Here is an 18049-nt window from a genome sequence, read left to right on the forward strand (position 1 = left end):
AATAAAGTATACAACTTGCATGCATGCATGTGTGTGTGTGTATTCTAATATGTCTAATCTGACTAATTGACACATTTTTCTTTCCTTTTTTTTTTCTTTTTTTTTTAGTTCAATAATTATTCTGAAATAGGAGTGTATATGTTAGTAGCTTATGGCCCCTTTCATTCATATTCAGTACATGGAAGTGTTAAATATGATGCTGACTTATTTTTTAAGTATTGCAACAAATGTATTTAATATACTAATGCGGTGCCATCAGTGTGTGTGTGTGTGTGTGTGTGTGTGTGTGCGCGTGCGTGCGTGCGTGTGTGCGTGCGTGCGTGCGTGCGTGCGTGCGTGTGTGTGTGTGTGTGTGTGTGCGTGTGTGTGTGTATATATATATATATATATGTATATATACAGTACAGACCAAAAGTTTGGACACACCTTCTCATTCAAAGAGTTTTCCTTATTTTCATGACTATGAAAATTGTAAAGTCACACTGAAGGCATCAAGGGCTATTTGACCAAGAAGGAGAGTGATGGGGTGCTGCGCCAGATGACCTGGCCTCCACAGTCACCGGACCTGAACCCAATCGAGATGGTTTAGGGGTGAGCTGGACCGCAGACAGAAGGCAAAAGGGCCAACAAGTGCTAAGCATCTCTCGGGGAACTCCTTCAAGACTGTTGGAAGACCATTTCAGGTGACTACCTCTTGAAGCTCATCAAGAGAATGCCAAGAGTGTGCAAAGCAGTAATCAAAGCAAAAGGTGGCTACTTTGAAGAACCTAGAAAATGACATATTTTCAGTTGTTTCACACTTTTTTTGTTATGTATATAATTCCATATATAATTCCACATGTGTTAATTCATAGTTTTGATGCCTTCAGTGTGAATCTACAATTTTCATAGTCATGAAAATAAAGAAAACTCTTTGAATGAGAAGGTGTGTCCAAACTTTTGGTCTGTACTGTATATATATATATATATATATATATATATATATATATATATATATATATATATATATATATATATACTGATGGCAGAGAGATGAAACGACAGAGAGGAATGACTCACGGCCTCAAAGCTCCCAATGACCTCACTATGAAAATGAAATGCACATTTCATCTCTCTGTCGTCTTGTCCTTTACAGTGATCACTCATTTATTTCAATTATGTCCCCTTCATTCATTGGTGAGTCTCGTATCTGAGCTAATCTTGCCAGTTGAGTGGATTTTGCTCATTTCATTATGCTGCCATTATAAGAAACTCTGGTGAGACGTGAGCCTCAGAACGGACCAGCTAGAGTGTATGGAGGAGGAAAGCACTGACCTGGGCTTCACCTGCTTTAAACACTGCTCGTAAGTGCCTTCAGTCACTACTATGTTATGTAATTGCTAAGAGCACACCTGTTTTATAGTGAACATGAAGGGATATCTTGCCTTTTTTTGACTCATAAATCTCCAATCCTTCTGCAGTTTTGCCATAGTGCAAATCCTGTTCAATCATCAGTATTGTATAAACATTGTCAACGTTTTGCTAATGCTCAGACTAACTGTTCTGCCATGGGTTTTGTTCAGGTTCCCAAAATTCCTCGGCCTTAGCCTGCAGATTCATACAGTAAGTTATCAAATTTTACACACGCACATTTATATTATGTACAGTACTGTATTTTAGGAAGGGCCAAACATAAAGTTATAATAAAATAAAAAAAATGTAAATCTGAATATATGCATATGGCAGATGCTTTTATCCAAAGCGACTAATGGTCCATTCAGGCTATATATATATATATATTTGTTGTTGTTTTTTTGTTTTGTTTTTTCAGGCTATAATTATTATCAGTATGTTTGTTCCTAGGAATTGAACCCATGACCTATTGCACTGCTAATGCAATTCCTCTACCACTGAGCCACAGGCACAAGGTATAAATGTAAGCCTAAATATATTTAATTACATTTTATATATTTATGAATCTACCTTTATTTAGGATATTTAGAATATATGTATATATCATGTACAGTATAAGTAATGTACGCATATAATTATTTCCTCCATATTTAAGTATTTTAATACCAATGGCTGGTATTCACAGCCATTTTATGTAGGTAATGTGATATATTTTTTGTGTCAAATAGCATATTTACTAAAAAAATAAGAGGAAAGTGAGAGTTTACCATGGTTTAAAACTGCACCAGTCCACTTTTGAGAAGGTTTTTAGACTGCTTCTTTAGTTTTGGTATTAATGCAGCACACTGTATTATATTTACATTAGATGACTGTAGTAGCTATTGTAGTAGCTACATTACCTGCAATAGAAGCCTAAAGCAATGACTAACATAAACCCACTTTACCTAAGTGACATAAGCGGAAAAGTCATTTCAGAGTCATTTCACACTTGTTCTTCATACTACTAACCTTTGATGATGAAGAAGCTAGTAGTTCTTTACTTTAAAATGAAACACATTATCAATGATGAATACAAACATTGTCTGGTATCAGGAGCAAAGGTCAAGTCAAATAGTACTGCTTTAGAATGACATGAAGCTTAATTTAGATCTATATTACTCCATACACACACACAGCTAATGACCTTCCCCAGCTGACCGGCTGACATGGGCAGCTCAAGGGTGATGCCAGGTGTTTTGGTTGACAGAGCAGCGCAGGCTGCTCGTGCCCCACATTCCATCCGCAGTATCGGGTTTCTGCATCATGATAAAAGGAACGCTCCTATTAGCTTAGTGCTAAGAGCCTCGGCCTGCAGCCAAGAGATGTGTATCTAAGACTCACTCTATTGGCACTGGGGTTGGGAATGCTATTTTTCCTTACACAAAAAGTACCATGGTATAATAAGGGTTTTTATTTATTTATTAATTCATTCATTCATTTATTTTTGGACATAGCACTGTAGTAATCCTATGATATTCTAAGAAAGTTTATTTTAGTATCGTTTTAGTATCACTGTATGAGTATGGTATTCATTCAATACCATGGTACTGTACATGTCAAAGTATCATGATGATTTACAAAAAAGTATGCAAAACTACCATGCCACTAATATGATTTTTGGACATATATTACTGTAGGACCATGATATTATTATTTTGGACATGGTACTGTGGTAATACAATGTTTTATTTTCAGTATGTACCATGATATTCTCTGTGGTATTATTTCAGTAGCATGGCATATGAATATGATAATCATTTAGTACCTTGGTATTTCCATGTACCCAAAACTACCGTGCTACTAACATGGTTTTTAGACATGTAGAAAAGTAATAATGTGATGCTATTAGGAGTAATTTTGAAATAGGCTACTAAGGAAATACCATGGTTTTATCACCTCACACCATAGCACCACCACGGTTTATTTTGTCGGGTAAATCTCCATAAGCCCAAAAACTAAATTGTCTCTACATGAACCCAAAAACAAACAAACAAACAAACAAAAAACTCTGAGTATCATGTACTTTGGCAATTTTTGATAGCATTAAGCCAAACTGATGATTATTCAACCACAAAAATCAGATCTGTTTGTTGATACTAACAAAAAAGTAGCATGTTTTTGGACATGGTACCATAATAGAATGTTTTATTTTCAGTATGTATCATGGTATTCCCTTAAGTATCTTTCGGTATAATTTCAATAGCATGGTATATGAATTTGATAATCATTCAATACCATGGTATTACCATGACTAACAATAAAGTACCAAAAACTACCATACTACTAACTGTTGCACTTTGTGTACTTACATGTACTTAAAATGTACTTACCTAAGAGTAATATAAGTTAACAGCATGGCTTAAGCTTGGGTTTAGGGGTAGGTTCATGGTTAGTACCTAGTTATTACACACTAGTTATCGTAATCACTATAATAGGTACATAGTATGTACATGTACAGTGACCAAAGTGATATTACTTAAAGTACTCTGGAGTACCATGAAAATACCATGGTATTTACATCTGACATGGTAATGATCTGAGAGTACCACCACAATATATTTTGTAGTGGACATTTCCATTAGCCCAAAAAACAACAAAAACTAAACTGATGGCTTGTGCAGAAAAAAACAAATGTCACTATTAATACTACTATGTTTGTACCATAGCATTTTTGAAAGTAACGTAAACTACACTAAGCCTAATAAGAAAAAGCTACTGTACATTGATGTCTCTGATAAGAAAAAGTACTGTGGTACTACCAGGTTATTTATTTATTTAGGATATGTTACAGTAGTAATACAATGTGTGTTTTCAGTAAATGCCATTATATGGCATATACCTTTCGTTCAATATCACTGTATGTGAATATGGTAATCATAAAGTACCAGATGATTTGTATGTTAAAACCAACTCCTGTAGTACTACAGTTATTTGTCATTATTATTTGTAATTGTACTGGTCTGAACACCATGCTATTTGAATGATCATTCACTACCATTATACTGTATGTACGTATGGTACCGCCACAGACCTTTTTCTAAGGTAAATGACCTATAAATTTCCATAAGCCCGACAAAATGAAAGCAAAATGAATTTACATTAAAACATCAGCTTCTGTATTGTACATTGCAAGAGTTGAACTTCGATAAAAATTGCACAAATTCAAATTAGACTCTGAAAATATCCTGTGTAAGAGATTGATGATTACTCGTATAACATCATCAGTTGATATATTTCTGCAGACTCAGTCTGGAATGGCTAATAACCACCCAGAACAATAACAACAACCAGTTCAGAAAATATTGATTAATACAGGCATTGAATGCAGATTTAAAAGCTGCTTTTTCTTCTGACTCATTTGGTCGATAATCAGGAAAGGACATTTCTAAAAATGAAGCAATACAGGCTTGTTTGTGTGTGTGCCTTTAATTAAAGGGGTCATGAACTGCCTTCTTTTTTTATTTTGTATACCATTCTCTGAGGTCCACTCATAATGTTATCAAGATTTTTACATCAAAAATCATCATAATTTAAAAGTAATAGTAAATTTTCTGTCCCGTTTTGAACCCCTGTGTTTGAATAGGCAAATTTTAGACTTGGGAGTCAACGGCCAAAGCTATGATTGTCTAACATGTTTGACAGCCTACATGTACATCCTTCATAGATGGACGCTGCTGTGATTTAGGTTAAAAACACATAAATGCTCAGTATATATCAAACTATCTGTAATAACAGACAAAGCAATAGTGACCATGTAATAAAAACAGTAACTCAGACTTGTGTGGTGTGACACTACTGTTGGATCCAATATAGTCAGCATAGCATCGTCTTTTAGTTTCAATCTTTATGAAAATCCTGCGTCGAATTGTGCCTTATTTGTAAACAAATAAAGTTCATCCCCTCTTTCCTAATGTTGGGATCAGAGTTGCGGGCAGTCGTGGTCTAATGGTTAGAGAGTCGGCAGCGATGATCTTCTGTGGAGGCGGTGTTTAGCCACACTATTATGTCATAAAGTGACAAATTCCACTTGTCATTTTTGGCAGACTGGCTTCAATAGAAACTGTTTTTAGACTTACAAGAAAGTTTTCAGTTCTGAAATGTACAGGATGTTTTTATATTTTTTTATGCTTTTATATACAAGGAATCAAGGGAATTTAGATTTCTCAACTCATGACCCCTTTAAAATATAGTTCGTGGACAAGACCTCAGCAGCCCCTCATGAATCACACTGATGGATCTCTCTCTCTCTCTCTCTCTCTCTCTCTTGCTCTCTCTCGCTCCATGTTTTTGCATTCCAGAATTCTCTGTCTCAGTGTATACAGTTACTATAGAAACTGGCACGACGGTCCAATAAAAGATTCCAGATGGAGAATTCCAAACAACCTGCGAGTCAAGGCATTGCCCAGAATGGAGCGTATCATGTTCACACAAAAGCCGCACATCTTTGTCATATGATGCGATTTAAATTTTTCCTTTATCTGTGTTACAAGCTCTTGGTGTATAAAGAAGATATGTGAAGTTGCAAAGACTAAAGCCTAAAATGCATAGAGATATTCTTTATAAAAGTTAACACTCATCCACGCCCCCCTGAAACGGCTCGTTCTAACATGCCCCCAAATATCTGCATCACTATGTTGGAAGATTTGCATAACACCGCCCAGATGTTCATGCAAAGAAAGAAGTCGTAACTTTTATTGTCGTTGTAGTATTGTTGTTACCGCCATGTCGTATAGGCGCTGTGCATTTCACTGTGAAAGCGAAACTACGTTGTTTGGCCTTCCAAGAGAGGACAATCATCCGTGGATGAAGCAGCATCCAGCCAGAGGTCGTCACATGTGGTTGCTGCAAGACCAAGGTACGCTCCTTCATAGAATCCACCTGCCACACCATTCTCAAGCTGACCACCCTAGGCCTCCGGCCTCTGCTCAACCAAGGCCACCGCGGTGTGACGCAGGGGAGAAGCTACAGATGGGCCCGGGTGGGCAATGGACCACCCATTTTCAGCTGTGGCCCACCCAGTGAGAAGCTGGTAATTTTCCAGATGAATGTTATTTGTCAAAAGACAGTAATTATAAATGTATAGTTTCAGTATAACTTCAAATATGTGCTTTAAAATATATTAAACATGAGTTTTCATGGTCAATTACAGGCAGTTCATTCATTTCCCCTCTTCCTATAGGTGCATACCATACGCTTGTGAAAATAATGATTGGTCAGTTTCTGTCCCACCTACCCACAATTATGTTTACGACGTGAGGACACGAGTGTTTGAAAATAGTTACATTTCAAAGTTCTCATTCAGTATTTAAAAAGTATATACTGGATTTCCCAAAAGAAATGTAAGTCTTATCACTACATCCAGTCCGCCAAATGAAACTAGACCAGCATTTGATGGATTTATAGATTAGAAACTTCTGAGCCAAACTTGTTTAAAGCATCACATTACCATTGTGCTAGACACTCTCCACAACGAACTACATATTTAAAGCCGCGCTCATTTCTGCGGTCTTTAATATCTACTCCTTTGAATGTGAACGGAGACACTTGATTATGAGATCATCTGCGAAGCCCCATCATCTAAGGTAATGCTTTACATATAGTAAACTTTAGTTAACGTTTGGCAATGCTGTAGGCCTACGTTAACAATGAGAAATACATTTCGTAGGCCTACAGTATTAATTAATCTTTATTGACATTAGTTAATAACATTTCTACTTTTCTTTAGCTCAGCTCACCCACTTAAACGTTTCTGGCCTCGCCCTGTGATGTTGTTCCTTTAAGAAAGCAAGTGAAGTGAAGTGAAGTGACATTCAGCCAAGTATGGTGACCCATACTCAGAATTTGTGCTCTGCATTTAACCCATCCGAAATGCACACACACAGAGCAGTGAACACACACACACACTGTGAGCACACACCCAGAGCAGTGGGCAGCCATTTATGCTGCGGCGCCCGGGGAGCAGTTGGGGGTTCGATGCCTTGCTCAAGGTCACCTAAGTCGTGGTATTGAAGGTGGAGAGGGAACTGTACATGCACTCCCCCCACCCACAATTCCTGCCAGCCCGGGACTCGAACTCACAACCTTTCGATTGGGAGTCCGACTCTCTAACCATTAGGCCACAACTCCCCTTCACGACTCTCCCTACTTTGTAGTTTTCCGTCTCACTCTAGAGGCATTCGGCCAATCACAACGTGCTGGATAGCTGGCCAATCACAGCACACCTCACTTTTCAGAGAGATGATCCTTGTGAAAATCGACACATTTCAGAAGGCGGGGCATAGAAGAAAAACAATAATGTACAGTATTTGGAAAATAAGTTTTTTTTTTTTTTTTTTTTTTTTACATTAAATCGCATAAACACATTACATCAAATACACAAAATAATGTTCTTTTTAGCAGCATCATATGACTCCTTTAAGGCGATGCTGCAGATGATTGGGAGGATTCATTAACAGCTAGGAAATGTCTCGTTAAGACGTGCAATTGCTGTCTACTTGAGGCTGGCAAAGCATAAATAAACTCAGAGGTCACACTTGCTACTCCAATTTGCCTGCAGATCTTGACCGATTTCACAAATGTGATTTCACGTTTCGCGCTTGTTTTCTTCTCCTCCTGGCAGACAATCGGCTGGTAAGGAACAGATTTATGTGATTTCAGGGCTCATTTCCCAGACAATTCTTGAAAGAGACTTTAAAAACAGCTCGGGAAACACTTTGTATTTAACAAAATGCCAACCCTTACTAACAAATACGGTCTGTAGCAGGAGAATCGTTTTATTCCACAAAGGTCACGCTCAAAGGTTCAGACCTCTGGAGACTTTGTCTCTGATGTCTCTCATTTAGGTCCAGGTGAAATAAAAATGGATTAAAAAAAGAAGAATCTGAGAGGAGGCATAAAAACGGTTTGGGTTTAATGCAAGTTTACATGTATACACAGATTTTTTTGACATAACTATAATATAATATAATATAATACACATATACAATACATACAATTATAATACTACAATTATATATTTACATTTTACATTTTTAAAGCTATACTATACTACAACAAAGTATAATTATATTATATAATATAATATAATAATATAAGCTTTATATATTAAAATAATGCAAACAGTGTTTTACAAATAGATACCAGTGAAGGTCAGTTCTGTGATCCTTGCCTGTGTCATCACGACACTGAAATAAAAAGATTAAATGTGACTTTGCAAGGTTAAGTTTATCATTATTATTATTATTACTATTACACTACTCTATTGCTTGCATCAATATTGTTTATGTCTAGTCAATGTACTTTCAGAAAAAAAGCGTGCATTTTAATGAGTATTCATTGGCCCTGTTTACTTTAAGATTAAGTCTTTAACTGTGCACGAAAAGTGCTGTTGATTATTCTGCATTTACAATTTGGAAAATCATTTGTAAATACAATTCATTATACCTTATAAATTAGAAACTGTCAAGCCAAATTGTTTCTTTATTTTGCATTCCATAGATGTGCGGTGAGCAGCAGTCAGTCATAACAAGCCACAGTGACATCCATCCATCCTCTCGCACCCAACTCTCCCGCCCCCTTCTCCTTCACACACACTCACTCAACCCCAATCACCCGCAAACCCCGTGACGGCCAACTGCTTGTCCTTTTCACTCACTCCTCTCTTCCTGCACAAGCTTTCCATCCCTCTCTCATTCCTATGGTTTGGGTTACCACCTCGCTGGGTATATATATATATATATATATATATATATATATATATATATATATATATATATATATATATATATATATATATATATATATATATATATATATATATATATATATTTTATTTTTAAAAACATTTTCTCTCATTGAATGTCTTTTAGTAGTTGTGACATTATGGAAATAATTTAGCTGTAATTGTCCATTCATGTTTTCAAGCTCATTTCAAAATCTTTGTCTGTTTTGTTCAACATTACTAGAGACAGTCATTATTATTTGTCCTTCAGTTTGTAAAAGAAAGAAAGAAATAGATGTTTGTGCAATTCTGCATTTAAAATAGATGCATTCCAAAAGTAGCATGCAACATGCGGTGTGAAGTTTTGTTAAATCCCTTATAATAATTCTTCAATATAATAATGTGTTATTTGAGCTGTAAATCTATCTTTTAGTGGTGCAAATATGATCTAGGATGAACTTCTGGTAAATAATATAAGTGGATTTTTGAATGTGAATCACCGTTCAAGTTTGAATTTGGTCAAATGTTTTTGAAAGAAGTGTCTTCTGCTCACCAAGGCAGCATTTATTTGATCAACACTACAGTAAAAACAGCAATATTAAGAAATCATATATTCTAGTGTAATATATTTTAAAATGCAATTTATTCCTGTTATGCAATGCAGAATTTTCAGCATCATTACTCCAGTCTTCTGTGTCACAAGATCCTTTAAAAATCATTCTAATATGCTGATTTGCTGCTCAAGAAACATTTTATCAATGTTGAACTGTTATGCTAATTCATATTTTCCACGAAACCATGATATTTTTGTTCAGGATTTCTTAATTAATAGAAAGTAAAAAAAGAATATAATTCATTTGAAATAGAAATAATTTGTACAATTACAGATGTGTTTGCTTTTGATCAATTTAATGTATCCTTGCTGAATAAATGTCAATTCTTTATGTTAAAATTATACATACATACATGTAGGTAGGTAGTTTATCATGCAAGTTATCATTACTAGGTTTACAGATTTTACAGTATATGGTCATGACAGGAGTTGAAAGATTAACTAGCATTGTTGGTTATGATTTTGAATCTTTTTTCATTTAATTTAACATTTAATTTCCCGGTGCAACATCTTGCCTCTTGGACTTGTTCTAAGTGCATTACTGCAATCTCTGTTTGTGTTTTACATACTGAGGTGTTAACTGTTTTCTGCGGTTGTTTTCTGACACTATTCCACAAATTGCAATTGTTGAGCTTTGAATTAAAATGTAACGTCAAATCATCTAAATGTACTAATCGTGTTAAAAATATTTTGCACCATTAAACACATTCATTCTCAAAAGTTAAGAACTAGGGCTGCTGATGGTTAAACTTTTGACATTAAATAATAATTTTCAGTGACTTTTAATACCTTGAAAGTGTTGTAAATATTGATTCTGAATATTACACCGCGATCTGTTCCTCTGAAATACATTTAACAAAGCTGAAGGAAGTGTGAAGGTCAAGATTACAGCAGGGCTATTGTTTTGTTCTGAGCAACAACTGATAAGTCGTCTACGATAACACTGTTGACATGAGCAAACAGAGGCCTGGACTCAAGGGTCTGGTTGAAAACACACCCACACTCACTCAGCTAAAACATTCACACTTGATTTTGTTCCTCTCACAAACATCCCCGACAGGCACGTCAAGGCACACCTCTCGCTCTCGCTCTCGCTGCTCTGTGGTTAACCTGCCCGCTCTGCTGGGGTCACGCCAAATGAAGTGTGCTGGGATCCGTGTATTTTTCAGGTCAGGGCTCATTGGCAGTTGATTGTAAGTGCTGGGAATACAGTGAAGGATGATATATGTCTGCTTACAGCAACCATCCACACTCACACTCGTTCTCATTGGATCTCAGTTGAGGAGGGGTGTCCGTGTAGGCAGGACTGGTTACACACTCTCACTTACACTAAATTGGTCTGTAGTGCACTTGTGTGTGCATTGGTGGGACGTGTGTGGATGCGGTCAAAGGTGGCTCTCTGGTCACTGAACCACATCTCAAATCTTCAGCAGGGGAACCTCGGGTCATAAATCAAAGAATATTTTGACAAAAATAGGGAAAGAAATCCCCCCACACTGATATATTTGGCACAATGGCTATATCTGATCAGGGTTCTTATAAAAAAAAAAAAAAAAAAAACTTTTTGGTAGCTACACATCTACACAGTTACACATTTCTTATTTTCATTTTAATTTCATGCACTAAAACAACTAAACTGAAACATACTGCTACTAATACTGCTACTACAAATAACAAAAACACAACAAAAATACTAAAATTAAAATGAAATGTAAAAAATGAATAATTATAAAAAGATTATTAAAGCTGTAATAATATATATGAATCTCATATTATCTGTCCTAAATACTGTAGATGCCATTAGGATTAATGCATTCCAAATTATAGTGCACAGAAAATAGTATGCTGTAAATACTGATTTGCAAAGTAAGAATGCATGCATATACAGTATAACCCACTTGCACTAAGAAATAGTATTACTTTATTCAGCATTTATTCAATTTCTATACCAAAATCTATCTGAAATAATGTAAGATTTTGCTTAGTACATCCTAAATATATATATATATATATATATATATATATATATATATATATATATATATATATATATATATATATATATATATATATATATCTTTTGATGTTGTACTGGTGTATATCCATGCATGAGTTTTGGAATAATATTATTGGGCTTCCCACTTACAGTACACCCGACTTGCAAACCCTGCAAAGTACATATTTGTAATAAATAGTATGTGAATTGTTGTCTGCTGTACGAACCATCCCCATAGTGCTTCCATTGTGATACTGAATGCGTGTCTCCAAGAAATATTGACAGAAGTCTGTGAATCTGTCTTTGGCACCGAAGAACAGTTCTCATGTGTGTCTGATGGCTTAATAAAATGTGATGCTAGCTCAGCAATCTCAATTTAGCATCTCTGAACAGGGTCAAGCTAAAGTAAGCTAGCCTTATTGCTAATTTTGGTCCAAGGAAAGGTGCTAATGCTCTGAACTGAATGTTATATGAGCTCCAATTGCTTGATTCGGCAAGATATCCGATAACGGCCTTTATCGTCTGTAGTAGGATTCAATATGCCTGGCTTTGAGTGACACTTATATTGATACCATTTATTGACTTTTATTATTATTATTATTATTATTGTTGTTATTTGAATGAAATTGTGAACTATTATTGGTGCATGTTATTCCAAAGAAAAAAAAATCTATCCTTTTCAGTTGACTATTGGATAATGTTGACTAATAGTCATTTATGCATTATTTTAGGCAAATCACTTTCACAACTGGCCCCAATCATGTTGTGCCAACTTTTAACAATGTAATACATTCTGATATATATATATATATATTAATATTATATATGAATAAAAATTCTTAAATATATTTTCTTTAAATAGTTGTGACATTATGGACAGAAATTAATTGTAAACGTCCATTCATGTTTTCAAGCTCAATTCAAAATCAAATAATTTTAATAAGTTATATATTTTTTAATTTTTTATATATTTATTTACATATTTTATTCAGTCTAGTGCACATGTGCACTATTGCAGTGTTGGGGGAATTTTGATGCAGTCGGCCTGTGTTAAGAACTTGTCTCAGAGCCCATGCTGTCATGACATTTCAACATGAGAGTCAGGTCTCTCTCTCTTTCTCTCTCACTCTGTTAGTCTTATTCTGGTTCACCTGTTCATTACATCAACAGAAAGTGACAGTCTTCCTCAAGCCAAAGGTATTCATTAACATTCTCTCTCCCGCCTTTCTCTTTGACTAGTCTTCTGTCGCTGTGCTCTGTAGACATGCTTTTGATATAGACCTAGTCTGTTGTCTATATTTAAACATAACACATTACTGTGTTGATTTCAAGTCTTAGAATCAACATGAAAATACTTTCTTATTTAGCATGCATGGTCATCTAATGATTCATGTTCACGATTCATCCGTGCATACAATTGTAAAAAGGTTTGTCTTTATAATCTGTCATTTCTTGAAAATGTTAGCTGAATAGCTACTTAGGCAATGCTTTAGCAAGCTTGCATCCAATGTGTTAATACAAACTTTTCATGATCCAAATTCATTCTCAACTGATAAAATCAAGTCCCTTTCTACATATTTTGTCAGTATCCTGTTTTTATCAGAAGTACAACCCATTTTTAAAGAAAATTCTGATTTATAGATTATGTAAGATTTATTTTTCATGACAAACTCATGACAGACGCAAGTCTATATGTTTTTGTTTTGTATATATTAAGACAAAAGCGTATAGTCATTGTAGTTGTCACACTCCTACTAGGCAGTGTTATCTTTTGAAGGACAGCAGTCTAGCATTTAGCCAAAACACACACACAGAGAGAGAGAGAGTCTTCTAATGGCCAGTTTGGCAGTGTGAGTCTCCGCAATTATTTGCCTGGCTTTAACCCAAGTGCAAACACACGCTCTCATGGTTTCACTCACCCACCAACATAGATGCAAAAACAGGCATATCATGCAAATACAGACAGAGGTGCACCTTAACAAAGACTACAACAACTTTATTAAAAAACGCTTGCAGGTTGCGTGACTTTGAGTAAGTAAATGTGTGCTGACCTGAAGTGCGACGCAGATAAGAAATAATTCGAGATCAGACCCCTAAAAGAGTGACTTTCATGGGCTGCACACACATACACACACACACACACATACAAAAGCAATCTCCAAATGGATCTTAAATGATGCCAAGCATCCATTTCTTTTTATACCAGCCCACATCCAAACTCACAAACACACATAAGTGATAAATAGAGCCCATTAATGGTCACAGGCGCTGGATTTATTTCTGGATAGCAGGCTGTGTGCTCGCAGTAGCACTTTAAAATAAGCTAAGCTTCTGCTTTATAAGACAAAGGACATTGTGTTTCAATTAAGATCCATTTACTGTTGAAGAAGTGAGAAAGAGAGAGAGAGAGAGAGAGAGAGAGAGATTCTAGGGAAGTGAAAGCAAAGAAAGAATCTTAAAAGAGACAAAAAGGCTGCATCAAACAATAGCTTTCTGTAATATCGAAATGAACTCCTTATCATTTTGTAGCCATTGTCAAAGTAATTGCTTGTTATTGTGGGATTATTGGGTCATAATGATAATGAGTGCGCGCTAATACTAAATAAAGGTTTATCGAACCCAATTTGCTGCATTTTTGAAGAAAGAGCAATGCAGTTAGCAAACATAGCACATGTGACAATTTCTATATTATTGTGTGAATGTGATTGGCAGAAGAATAAAGTGAGAGTAAAATTGTTTTTAAATGATTTTTAATTGGTTTAAAATAATGTAATTGGTTTAAATAAGTTTTTAATATCAAAAATGCCTATTTTAGCAATTCATGTCTGTAACATCCATAAAACTGTTATATTAGTCCAGAAGACAATGTTATTTCTCAGAAGTTCCTGTTTCATTTGTACATTGACCTTTTTCTCAGATATGCCTCCTAAAACTCCTTAAAAGAAACAAAAATAGACTCAAAATAAGACAAAGCAATTGTTAATATAGAGCTACTGATTGCATAAAATAGTCTTAGTTGACTTTTATATGACATATGAAATTATTTTGAGATTTATGACTGTTGATTGTAAACTTTGATGTTTAGGCTATTCTAAACACAACCTGTCCTCCAACCAATACACTCGTATAGGTCGTTTGTCCAAATCCCTGAAATACGACCCATCAGAGCGTATACTACAATTGTGCCCCTATCGGCAAAAGGTCGTTTTCATATTAATGTTTTGTACTCTTTTATTTGCCCTCTGATTTGCGTTTCGTGTAGCTCAGTTGGTAGATTATTGCGCTATACATTGATAGGTAATCATGCTATAATGGGTTCGATCCCAGGGAATGGACATGCATGAAAATGTATATGCTCAATAAATTATAATTTAGCATGATTTCTGTGAGGGTTAGGTTTAGGGGTGGGGTTAGGTGTGGTCATTCGAATGAATAAGCCACCTAGTAAAATATGTAGGAAATACTGTGAGATCGGTGTAAAAAGCCCACATATTGCATTTAAATAAACGTGCGTTTTGATTGGTAATGACGTTATACGTCATTTCATGACGACAGACACAACGCCATACTGTCATTATTTTTACGCCCGCTAGAGGGAGCTTAACTTTAAAATGTAAATATAAGTCGTAATAAGGTGCTTGCACAAACGACCTATATGGCCGTGTTTTTTTGGAGGACAGGCTCTCTAAACACATTGCTGAGAAGAAACTAAGACAACAGATATTTATCCGAGAAGCAGGAGATTTCTGCAATTTAGTCTCCATTTGCTTATCATTTATGTCAATGGTGAAGCAATTCACATATTTAAAACATTCTATTGTTGGATATTATTTTAAATATACATTGTAAAAATAGTCCATCCATATAGCCATTAGCAAATAGACAGAGCAAATGAAATATTCATTTGTGTTTGTGTTTACATGCTTGTATGTATGAGTGGTTTTCCACACAGCAGATGTGCACAAATAAAAATGATTTGCGTGTTATGTTGTGTCACAAATGCTATTTGTGTACATTAAGTGGCTAAGACAAAACATGAGCACAGACTTCAATAGCAACTCCAATCAGTGATGCACATGCTAATGTGCCCCTCCTTAAAATCCCTCATTTAACCCCTTAAGCACTGTGAGTGCTTTCACAGATTTCATATTCACACCCATAAAAATTACATCAAAACCCTTACATCAACTTTATCAACAGTATATTCTATACTAATTGTGTTGCAAACTAGACTTATGAGTCATCATCCTTCCAAACCTCACCACCTCAGAAACCACAAAACAATGCAATGGCAACCACCTATCACATTCTGGACTGGAGCCAGTTACATAAACACAGCCACCATGTTAAGACAGATGGCCCTATTTTAACGATCTAAACCCAAAGTGTAAAGCGCACGGCGCAGGTGCACTCAGGGCGTGTCCAAATCCACTTTTGCTATTTTAACGACAGAAAAATGGTTGTTGCGCACGGGCGCATGGTCTACGTGTCACGCTCTATAAATAACAAAGAAAAAACATTGCGCCAGACTTTAGACCAGGTTTGAGTTGGTCTATGGTGCAGTCTATTTTCAGCTCCTTGAATTAGCAATGCGCCAACAATGTGCCTGAACACACCTCTTTTTTAGACCAGCACACTCATGGGGGCAAAAATGAGCGCAAATGCATTTGCTAATTAAACGACCTGGTGTTGGACGAGAAAACACAGACGGACTGAAACTAGCAAACACACTTGCGGGTGTATTATAGGACCCAGAGATTTAAGAACTAGTCTGGCCAACTAGTAGTTAGCCTACTTACTTAGTTAAATTTACTTTTTGGGTTCAAATAAGAAGACTTTAAAAAGTTATGATCAGTCTTGAAGAACTTTATTTAAGACTAGTCTAGGCAGTTTAGGCAACCGGCCCAGGTATAGATGTTCAGGGTGGTTGCTAGGGAGTGTTGAATGGTTGTTAGGATGTTGCTAGATGGTTACTAAGGCATTCTAAATATTTTCTTAAAGTGTTTCCTTCTGGTTGCTTGGTAATTGCTTTGTTGTTTATCGCATGTTCTGAGTGGATGCTATGTTTTGGTTGGTTGTTAAGGTGTTGCTAGGTGGTTACTAAGGCATTCTCCTTGTTTTTTGTTTTACTTTGATTTGTAATTGCTTTGTGGTTTATAAGATGTTCTGGGTGGTCACTAGGGTGTTTTGTGTGGTTGTTACGATGTATGCTTGGTAGTTATTATCATACATATACATCTATGGTTACTACATGGGATTCTATATAGCATTACTATGTGGTTGCTATGTAATTACTTTGTGATTTCTAAGATGTTCTGGGTGGTTGCTAGGCTGTTTGGAGTGGTTTGCACCAAGAACGATAACTATAAAGATAACTATAAAGATAACGATATTAGCGTCCACACCAGCGAACGATATCGTGTTTATTCACGTGCGTCTGCCATTTTAAATTCTTGAGCTCATTATAGCAGGATGGATTCCGATTGGCTGTCAATGTTTGTATCGTTCATTAGCTGGAAAAAATAGTCCTGAAAATGATTCCAACGATATCGTTTTTCTGTGCCTTTATTGTTATAGTTGTAGTGTGGACTCTGCTATTCTTTAATATTGAGAACGATTTTTAAAACGATATCTTTATCGTTATCTTTATAGTTATTGTGCTTGGTGTGAACGGGCCTTAAGATGTAGTTAGGTGGCTACTAAGGTATTCTTTTTTTTCCTTTCTTTTTTGTATTGTTGCTATGTGGTAACGCAATAGCACACCTCTCCTGAACATAACACGTAATTTGGGGTGTCATGCACATCTGTAGCACAAATGGTGCAGGGCAAATTTTGCACAAAAAAGTTTAACAGCTTCTTAATATTAGAGCTTTATTTGAATCTCTAACTCTAAATATGAACAATAGTAAACATAACTAACAAAGTTTTATTTATTTTTATTATTTATTTATTTTACAGTGGTTCTTCAGAGGCTTCTTCCCAAGGCACATTAGGAAGTAAAAAAAAAAAAAAGATACAGTTTTAACGGATAGACTTATTCAAAAATACTTTATTCTTATTTCTAATTTGCACACTATTTGTGATCTATGTGTGTTTTCTTCAGTCTTAGTCATATAGTCGTGAATTGTCTCTTAACACCCATTGTTAACACCTCCTTGAGAAACTCTTCACTGATAACAGCTGCCAATGAGAGTGTGTTAATCAGTGTTTAGATGGCTCGGTAAACGTCTCTGTCTGACAGGGAGAATGGCAGCTTCCTGTGGCAGAGACGGATGGAGAGCTGAAGGAG

This window comes from Carassius carassius, chromosome 6 (genome assembly GCF_963082965.1).
Source record: "Carassius carassius chromosome 6, fCarCar2.1, whole genome shotgun sequence".
Lineage (NCBI taxonomy): Eukaryota > Metazoa > Chordata > Actinopteri > Cypriniformes > Cyprinidae > Carassius > Carassius carassius.